We start from the raw sequence: 10,000 nt of genomic DNA, 5'->3' as shown, positions 1-10,000 counted from the left end.
ATAGAACATTGAAATATAGAACATTGATTGAAATAATTAAGAGGGAAGGCAACTTATGGATGGTAAAAATAAGAAAAATAAGTAGGTGAATGCCTACAAGGTAATGTCGCATAGGAAACAAAGTGTGCTCTCTGCAAAGTAAATTGGTACCGAGGAGGGGGATGAGGATTATATGGTAGAGAAAGCGGCTAATTAGACGATACTCGCTGAGTTTAAAGACCGGGTTGCGTTAGATGCCTTAGTGAGATCTCACATCCTACTATAGTGATGATGGTATTGTAATATCAGTTCCTCACAAGCTTTAGGCTATGTGCGCACACAGCGTTTTTTTTACGCTGCATTTTTGGCAGCAAAAAACGCACAAAAACGCAAACAAAACGCACCGGAAAAAAAAACACATGCATTTTTCCAATGCATTGCATAGGTGAAAAACGCAAAAAAAAGCAGGAAAGAAAAGGTTTATTTTTTTTTTCTTAGCTCGAAAATGCAAAAATGAAAAGTCAGATTTTGCTGGGAAGCAAAGTCATGCAGTTTTGAGCCCAAAACATACCCGAAAAACACGCAAAAACACAGTGAATAACGCTCAGTGCGCACATAGCCTAAAGGTCCATTTACAATGCCAGATTTTCGTGAAGGAGCATTCATTTCACCATAATCTTGCAGTCCACACAGGCTGACGATCACCCGCAGAACAAACAAGATGCTGCACAAAAACATCAACGTTCTTGGCAAGGCATGGTCCTGTGTAAACAAGACCTGATCTGGCGAGAACAGCCTACGGGCACGGAGCAGCCTACTGATCAGTGCGTATTAGAAGTGCAGTCTGCCTGTATAAACAGGCAGCTAAACCACCGCTGATCTCCGCAAACAAGTTACTGATCAGTTTAATGCTGTACATCGGCTAATGAATTCTTTGTGAACTGGTAATAAAAGACTATTCTCTAAGGGAAATTTAATGTTTTCAGTAAAACTAAAATGTATAGCACAGCCTGCGTACGGCAGGAGCAAGGGACCTGGGCCACGGGTTCAACCACAGTTGAGAAAAGGTTTTCAATTCAGGGCTACTTTACTTGCAATTTTAATTTTGCAACCTACTTGCTAACTTTTCCCTGTAGCCTACATTATTTACTAGTTTATGTAAATTTATGTTTGGAAAATGTTTGTTTTTGTACATTTTACTTTTCCTTAACCTCATAACGACGGCCGTACGACTTAAAGCGGCGGCAAAACAGGGTACTTATTCTGTTCCGCCGCTTTAAAGCGGCGGCCCGAAAAAACCCTGTAGCGCCCCCCAGCGACCGAAAATCTCGGGGGTTTCAGCTACCGGGGGTAGCGGAGACCCCCCAGATTATGAATCGGGGTGTTTTTTTTGGACCCCGATCATGTGATCGGCGGTATACACCGTATACCGACGAACACATGAAAAAAAAAAGAAATGGCCGGTAAAACTGATTTCTTTTTCATCTGACATGATCAAACATGTCAGATGAGAAAGAAATCTAACCCCCTAGTGCCCCCAAAGCCCCCGGTACCGGAGAGTCCCCCCACCCCCACCCCTACCCCCACCGGACATCCAAAATGGCGCCGAAGCGCACAGAAAACTGCCGCCGGCGCCGGCTCTGCAGTCATTTCCCTCCGATCTGAAATGATCAAACATTTCAGATCGGAGGGAAATGTCCTCCCCCTGACCCCTCCTCCGGTCCACCGGAGCCCTCTGGTCACCGGAGCCCCCTCCGGTTCTCCAGAGCCACCACCCCCCTCCCCCCTCCGGAGCGTGGAAGATGGCGGCGCACAGCGCGCGGCCGCCTTCATTCTGCTCTTTCTGCCGCATGTGACACGTCACATGCGGCAGAAAGGTGTCCCCAGGTCCCACTAGGTCACCCCCCCCCAAAGCCCCCGGTTATACGTTACCTGTCTGCCGCTCCGGGCCCGCGATCGCCGCCTCCTTCTTCAATGCTGGCGGCGCATGCGCAGACAGCGGCTGTCAGCTGGATCCCTGCAAGCAGGGATCCTGCTGACGTCGCTGATGCACAGGCTCCACTGTGGACCGGGGGAGGGTGAGTGCAGTGATCTGCAGCCACACTCCTCACATGGAGAGGCTGCTGTTCCAGAAAATGGGGGGTACGTTCTGTGAGCGTGCCCCTCATATTCTGGAATGAGGTTACTGCAGGTCACTCTGCCCTAGGTTGGACCGGGGCAGTGTGAGTGCAGTATTCTCAGATTACTGCACCCACACTGCTCATGGAGAGCTTGCTCTTCCAGAAAATGGGGGATACGTTCCCTGAACGTGCCCCCCATATTCTAGAAGATCCAGAGTCGGCGTGGGACCTCCAAAATGGATTACAGCGACCGGAATTTCTTTATTTTCAATAAATTGGTAAAAGAGGAATGTTTCGGGGAGTGTTTTTTCAAATAAATTTTTTTTTTCGTCTTTTTTTTTCTATTACTGACTGGGTTAGTGATGTCGGGTATCTGTTTAGATGCCGTGACATCACTAACCCCAGGGCTTGATGCCAGGTGACATTACAGCTGGTATCAACCCCATATATTACCCCGTCTGCCACCGCACCAGGGCGCGGGATGAGCTGGGGCGAAGCGCCAGGATTGGCGCATCTAATGGATGCGCCACTTCTGGGGCGGCTGCGGCCTGCTATTTTTAGGCTGGGAAGAGTCCAATAACCATGGCTCTTCCCACCCTGAGAATACCAGACCCCAGCTGTCCGCTTCACCTTGGCTGGTGATCTAATTTGGGGGGGACCCCACGTTTTGTTTTTTTTTTAAAAAACGCCTGGGGAGCCCTCCAAATTGATCACCAGCCAAGGTGAAGCTGTCAGCTGTGGTTTGCAGGCTACAGCTGTCTGCTTTACCCTAGCTGGCTATCAAAAATAGGGGAGACCCCACGTCGTTTATTTTAATTATTAATTTTTTGGGGGGCCAAATACAAGGCTAGGCACCCTTTAGTGCCACATGAAAGGCACTAAAGGGCGCCAGCTTAGAATATGCAGGGGAATGGGACGTTATATTTGTTTGACATCTATCCATTCATCCATTGTAGCATTTAGGCTGTGCGCCCACAATCAGGGTTTGCAGCGTTTTGGGCGCAGAGTGTTTTCCCTGTGTCCATAATGCTGCGTTGTGCAGTAGAAGCACAGTGGAAGGATTTTTAGAAATCCCATGCCCAATGTGCTTCTTTTCTCCGCAGCATAAACCGACCTGTGGCGCAGCTTCCCGAGCCTCAGCATGTCAATTTATGCTGCGGAGATGAGTGTTCTCTGCAGGTAGCATAGAGCTCCACAGCGGCCTGAACCCAAATCGTGGGCTTGGGCAGCTGCGTTCTCCCGTGGACAACACTCACATCTCTGCAGGAGGCTGACACTGTGTACTAGATGCCGTGTCGCTGGATCATGGCCACAGAGCCTAACAGTGAGACATTTGTTGCTACAGCAACATTTTTGTGAAGTACCTGTGGATTCAAAATGCTTACTATACTCCTGAATAAAATCCAGTTTCCAAAATGGGGTCACTTGTGGGGGTTTTCTGATGTATAGGTACCCAAGGGGCCCTGCTAATGTGACATGGTGCCCGCAATTTATTTCAACTTTTCCAGAATTCAAATGGTGCTCCCTCCATTCCAAGCCCTCCCATTTATCCAAACAGAGGTTTTTGGCCACATGTGGGGTATCCCTGTGCTCATAAGACATTGGATAACAACCTGTGGGGTCCACGGTTTGTTGTTGTCTCTTGAAAAAGTGAGAAATTTGATGCTAAAGCAACAGTTTTGTGAAAAAAATGAAAATTTTCAATATGGCAACCTAAGCTTATCAAATTCTGTGAAGTACTCGTGGATTCAAACTGCTCACTATACACCTTGATAAAAGCCTTGAGGTGTCTTGTTTCCAGAATGAAGTCACTTGTGGGGGACCGCCACTGTTTAGGCACCTCAGGGGCTCTCCAAATGCAACCTGGCGTCCGCTATTGATTCCAGCCAATTTTGCAGTCAAATGGCACTCTTTCCCTTCCGAGCCCTGCCATGCGCCCAAACAGTTGATTTCCACCACATATAAGGTATCGCCAAACTCAGGAGAAATTGCACAATAAATGTTATGCTGAATTTTTTCCTTTTACTCTTGTAAAAAAAAAAGCTACCTGGTTGAAATAACAATTTTGTGGTAAAATTTTTTTTTTTTTTTTTCATGGCTCAACGTTATAAAATTCTGTGAAGCACCTGGGGGTTCAGGGTACTCACCAAACATCTAGATAAATTCCTTGAGGGGCCTAGTTTCCAAAATGGGGCCACTTGTGCGGGGTTTCTGCTGTTTAGGTACCTTAGGGGACCTCCAAATGCGACATGGTGCCCGCAATCTTTTTCAGCCAAATTTCCTTTCTAAAATTCAAATATTGCTCCTTTCGTTCCAAGCCCTCCCATTTGTCCAAACAAAGGTTTCAGACCACATGTGAGGTATCACCGCGCTCATAAAAAAGTGGTTAACAAACCTTGAGGTCAAATTTTTGGAATTACCTCTTGAAAAAGTGAGAAAATTGATGCTAAAGCAACATTTTTGAGAAAATTATTAAAATTTTCAATATGACAACGTAACGTTAACAAAATCTGTGAAGTACCTGTGGATCCAAAATGCTCACTATACCCCTAGATAGAAGCCTTGAGGGGTCTAGTTTCCAAAATGGTGTCACTTGTGAGGGATTTCTTCTGTTTAGGTACCTTAGCGGACCTGTAAATGCAACATGGTGCTCGCAATCTATTTCAGCCAAATTTGCTTTCCAAAATTCAAATATTGCTCCTTCTGTTCCGAGCCCTCCCATTTGTCCAAACAGAGGTTTCTGACCACATGTGGGGTATCGGCGCGCTCATAAGAAAGTGGGGAACAAGTTTTGAGGTCCATCTTGTTGTGTTATTTCTTCTAAAAGTGAATAAATTTGGGTTAGAGCAACATTTTTAGGTAAAATTTAATTTTTGCTTTTTTTCATTCCACATTGCTTTTGTTCATGTGAAGCACCTGAAGGGTTAATAAACTTCTTGAATGTGGTTTTGAGTACTTTGGGGGGTGCAGTTTTTAGAATGGTGTCACTTTTGGGTATTTTCTGTCATCTGGGCCTATTGAAGTCACTTCAAATGTGATGTGGTCCCTAAAAAACTGGTTTTGTAAATTTTGATGTAAAAATGAGAAATTGCTGATAAACTTTGAACCCCTCTAACTTCCTAACAAAAAAAAATTTTGTTTCCAAAATTGTGCTGATGTAAAGTAGACATGTGGGAAATGTTATTTATTAACTATTTTTGTGTCACAGAAATCTCTGGTTTAACGGTATAAAAATTCAAAAGTTGAAAATTGCTAAATTTTCAAAATTTTTGCCAATATTCAATTTTTTTCATAAATAAACACAAAAAATATTGTCCTAAATTTGGTACTAACATGAAGTCCAATATGTGACGAAAAAACAATCTCAGAATCACCGGGATCCGTTGAAGCGTTCCAGAGTTATAACCTCATGAAGTGACACTGGTCAGAATTGCAAAATTTGGTCTGGTCATTAAGGTGAAAATTAGCTCCGTCACTAAAGGGTTAAATCACTTACTATATCAATAAACATCCTGCAGTTCTTCTTTAGCCAATGAGCTTTAAAATAAACTGACACCTTCTGTTAAAGGGAACCTGTCAGCAGAAATTTTGCAATAAACCTAAAAGATTCCCCTTCTGCAGCTCATTTCCATAACTGAGAACGCCGCCCAGTGCTCCCGAGGTATCGCGCATGCGCCATGCCACTCTCGCAGGACTGAGCAGTGTGCACAGTATGACCGCTGGTGACGTGATTGCGCAGGCGTGAGATTATGGCCGGCGCTGTGATTTTCATCAGCATGTACCCGCCCATAATCTCGTGCCCACGCTTTCGTCTCTGCCTCCACCGTTCTGCGCACAAGCGCTGGCCAGATGAATCCACGTCACCTCTTACCCATCTTTCCCTGGAGCAGGAAATAGATTGGAGGAGCGGAGCAGCATAACGGTGGAGGCAGAGTGAAAAGCGCGGGCACGAGATTATGGGCGGGTACTTGCTGATGACAATCACAGAGCCGCCCATAATCTCACGCCTGCGCAATCATGTCCCCAGCGGTCACACTGTGCACAGTGCTCACTCCCGCGAGAGTGGCACTGGGCATGCGCGGGGACTTCTGGAGCACTCGGCGGCTTCCTCAGTTATGGAAATGAGCGATTGGGGACGGCGTAAAGCGGCAGGAGGGCGACTAACGGACGCAAGAAAGCCCGCCCCCGTGTCCATAAAAAAAGATTTGCATAGGAAAAGGTAAGACTTTATAAAGTATTTATTTCGGTCTCAAAGGGGGCACAATAACAGGAACCTTGCTAGAATGCAGCCCAGGAGCTGCAGAGGGGGAATCTTTTAGGTTTATTGCAAAATTTCTGCTGACAGGTTCCCTTTAAGATCACTTTATCAATGGCAGATATGGATTTAATCCTGCTGGTGATGAAAGGGTGCCAGCTCACCCCCCCCTCCATCCCCCGCACAATGACATCAGCACAGATAGCACATCATGCCTACAACACAGCTACTGTAAAGTATACTGTATATTTCTAGAAGTTAAAGGCTCAGGTAAGCTAGCTACCCCATAATCATTAAGCCATTTATTTTTATGTTGTAAGAGTACAAAGCAGTCAAGTACACAATGGGGTCTATAAGCTGTGCACAGGACTTCATAAAACATAGAATTAAAACTATGCATATATTTGCATTCATTTTCTTTAATTGTTCCTTTGCTATCTAAAGTTTTTAATGTAATTTGACAATTCTCTAAATAGTCTTTCAATAAAAATTTGGAACATTATTGCTGATGTAAGTCTGTCTAACTCCTTCACATAGCTGGTGCTTCTACTTCTATGTATCCCAATGCACATGGCTCCAGGCTGTGTGAGTCGTCTCTGCTCTAATACCTACTTTTGAAGAAGGTGTGCACACCATTTCTCTGCAGGAAAAACGCTCATTTTTGGTGCAGATTTTTCCCATACATTAGAAAATTTGCAGCAAAAATCCTGAAAGAATGGAGATGCTGCAGATTCAAGGCCTTGTGCGCACGCTGTTTTTTTGGTGCAGTTTGTGGTCCTAAACTGCATGTATGACCTTCCCCCAGCCACACTCGGAGAAATCCGAAAGGGTGTGTTTTTGCCTGCAGTTTTCGTAGCAGAAAAAAAAAGCAGCATGTCACTTCTTTTCTGCGTTTTGCCATCGAGAAAACGCAGGCTCAGAATACGCAGGCTCAGAATACGAATGTGTTTATTAATGCGTTTCAGCCAGAGGTGGGTTTTTCGGCTGGAGGTAGATTTTTCACTGGAGAAACAAAACTGCAAGGTGCGCACATTACCTAAATTTGCACGGAAAAAATACTCAACATGTCCATGAGACATCAGGATTCTTAAACACTTTGCTTTCATCAGGAAACCCTTCAGGTTTTGTTACAAATCTGCACAGAAAAAAAAAATTTGCAACAAATCTGCAGCGTGTGCACACAATTTTATTGATAGAGATTGCAGAAGCTAGAAAGAAGGGGTTGAACATGACAGAACACACAGGCAGTATCAAAGTATGGATAGACTTTAGGCTATGTGCCTACGCTGCGGATTTTGCCTCGGATTTTCCGAAAATCTGTAGCAGCGGCACTTCCAAGCCATTTCAATGGCATTTTGGAAATGCTGTGTCCATGCTGCGGATTTTTCCGCGGCGGATTTTGATCCGGAAAAATCTGCAGCATGTCAATTATTGTTGCGGATTTTGGTGCAGATTTTGGGTATAGAATGGGGGAAAAAAAAAAATCTGCATCAAAATCTGCGGCAATTTCGCGGTAAATCCGCGGCAAAAAAAAGGTGCGGATTTGCCGCGAAAGTCGCGGATTTTCATGCAGAAAAATCCGCAGCAACATTCTACCGTGGACACATAGCCTTATATGTAGAGCAGGAGGAAGCAGACAGGCTGTGTATGGGGTAGGCTGCTTTCACACATTTTTTGCAGAAAAAACGCAAGCTTTTTTTGCCGCCAGTTGCGTCTTTTCCGCATAAACTTGCATTAGCGCCGTATTGTGCCGCATGGTGTCCGGTTATTGCCGGATGCAGCATATTTAGCCCATGCGGCGGCCAGATGGAACGTTGCCTGGCACGTTTTTTTGTGCGGCGAAAAAAACCCCCCGCATCTACATGCATTTACAATGCAAGCCTATGGACGCCGGATGCGGTGTCCTGCGGCAAAAAACGCATCCGGCGTCTGGATGTGGTTTTTCTGCACTGCGCATGCTCAGTATCAAGCCGCATCCGTTAAAAAACGGACGGGCCGCATGGAAAAACGTATGCAACGGATCCGTTTTTTTCGCTGCATCCGTTGCATAGGTTTTTGAGCCGGATAGAGCAGACCGCAAAACCCAGATGTGTGAAAGCAGCCATAGAGAGACGGAGGGGAAAAAAGTCTTGGCAGACAAAAAGAGAACATTCTACTTCTGTTACATCACCCAAGACCTACCGATGGCACATTTGGGCATATTTTTGAGGTAATGTAGCCTGCCTTAGTACAGAATGCAATCCAGCTTTACAGATTTTAGATAGGCATAGATGGTTGACGATAGCTGGTATAATCGGGAGCAAGAGAAGTGACTTGGAGGTGGGGGGGATTTACTGTTCTGCACAGAGAGCATAATGCATCACAACATCTGTTTTGTAGAGCATAAATGACAGTAAGTAGCTAGTCATAACGTAGGAGGGTTAAGATAATAAGACGAGATTTATACTATTGGCAAACATTGTCTGTGTGTGCGGAATTAGGCTTTAAGAAGATAATTACTTTAACTACCCAATTATGTAGCAAAATAAACCATGTATTAATTTAGGTAACTAAAACCGGTATTCGGTGCTATATTTGGCCATTACAAAGAGGTAGAGATTAAAGTGTGTTTCCGTTTTTGTAAACTGCTAAGGATTTATGAGCAGGTCTATATTACAAGGCAATTGGCCAAATCACTGGAGGCAGGGGTGATCCAAACATAGACTGAGGTAAATAACCGGTGCTAAGGGCAGCCGAGGGAGTACGACCTCTCTACTTACAGTGCTTGGATCACTACATTGAGGTGGGAATGATACGGCTATTTACAATATTAGAGGTTTACGCTCACTCAACAAAAAGAAAAAAAGTATAATTTTGTTTTCGGTTACATTTTTGCAGTACTTATCAATGCAGCCAGATGTTAGATATAGGGCGATAAGTTATCCTCTACAATAACAAATTTCATTTTGTATTCAATTGTGTTATTATGTGCCACTAAATACATCCATACTCTTATTATTGCAATATACCGTAAACCTTTTATCATGCAAATAGCTGCAGCTGCAAGCACCAACAGTTCTGATGTTTACATCCATCACTTCCTTTCTGCAGGCTGTGTTCTATTACTACAAGTTCTAACATGCATTGCAGTGGCCTTTGAGAAAGCACTAAGCCATGTCACCGCCATTCTTCACCCAAACCTATTGTCATAGAAACAGTCCATAAGAAGATATTGGGAGATTCTAAGTTCTAAGTGTCTTTGAATTGTAAAGTGATGCGGAATATGTTTGGTGCTAGATAAATAAAAATTATTAATATTATTTTCAGTGCATCTCATGCAGTGCCGCCATCAGGGCATGACAATCATGATTGGTGTATGGAGTGTGATGGAGAACCCGAGCCAGGGCCCCAGTCACAGTCGCCGCAGAGGGGCCCGGCAGTGTTGCTTCGGCCACTACAACACATCGCTAAGTTGCAGGCAAAGCGCTTCAGAGGAATCGCATGCAAATTAGCCAAGCTGCAAATTAGCTGCAGGCAAGGTCAGTGGGGCAGAACAGGATGTCGGTGCATCATCACGAAAGCCCAGCATGCAGTAGCGTGATGAGGACATCAATTTGCGACCTCATCACACTGCTGCAAGGAACGCAGAGCCACGGAGGTGGTGAGG

At 44.8% G+C, this 10,000-nt stretch overlaps 1 protein-coding gene across 3 annotated transcripts in view; it reads right to left on the bottom strand.

Moving 5' to 3' along the window:
- LOC142311508 (signal transducer and activator of transcription 5B) overlaps positions 1 to 10,000 on the bottom strand; it is a 274,739-nt gene that overhangs the window by 220,136 nt on the left and 44,603 nt on the right. The gene's annotated exons all lie outside the window — the stretch shown is intronic.

The sequence above is a fragment of the Anomaloglossus baeobatrachus genome, chromosome 5 (assembly GCF_048569485.1).
Source record: "Anomaloglossus baeobatrachus isolate aAnoBae1 chromosome 5, aAnoBae1.hap1, whole genome shotgun sequence".
Lineage (NCBI taxonomy): Eukaryota > Metazoa > Chordata > Amphibia > Anura > Aromobatidae > Anomaloglossus > Anomaloglossus baeobatrachus.
Note: the sequence above shows the minus strand (reverse complement) of the source record. Positions and strands in the feature narration are given on the sequence as shown.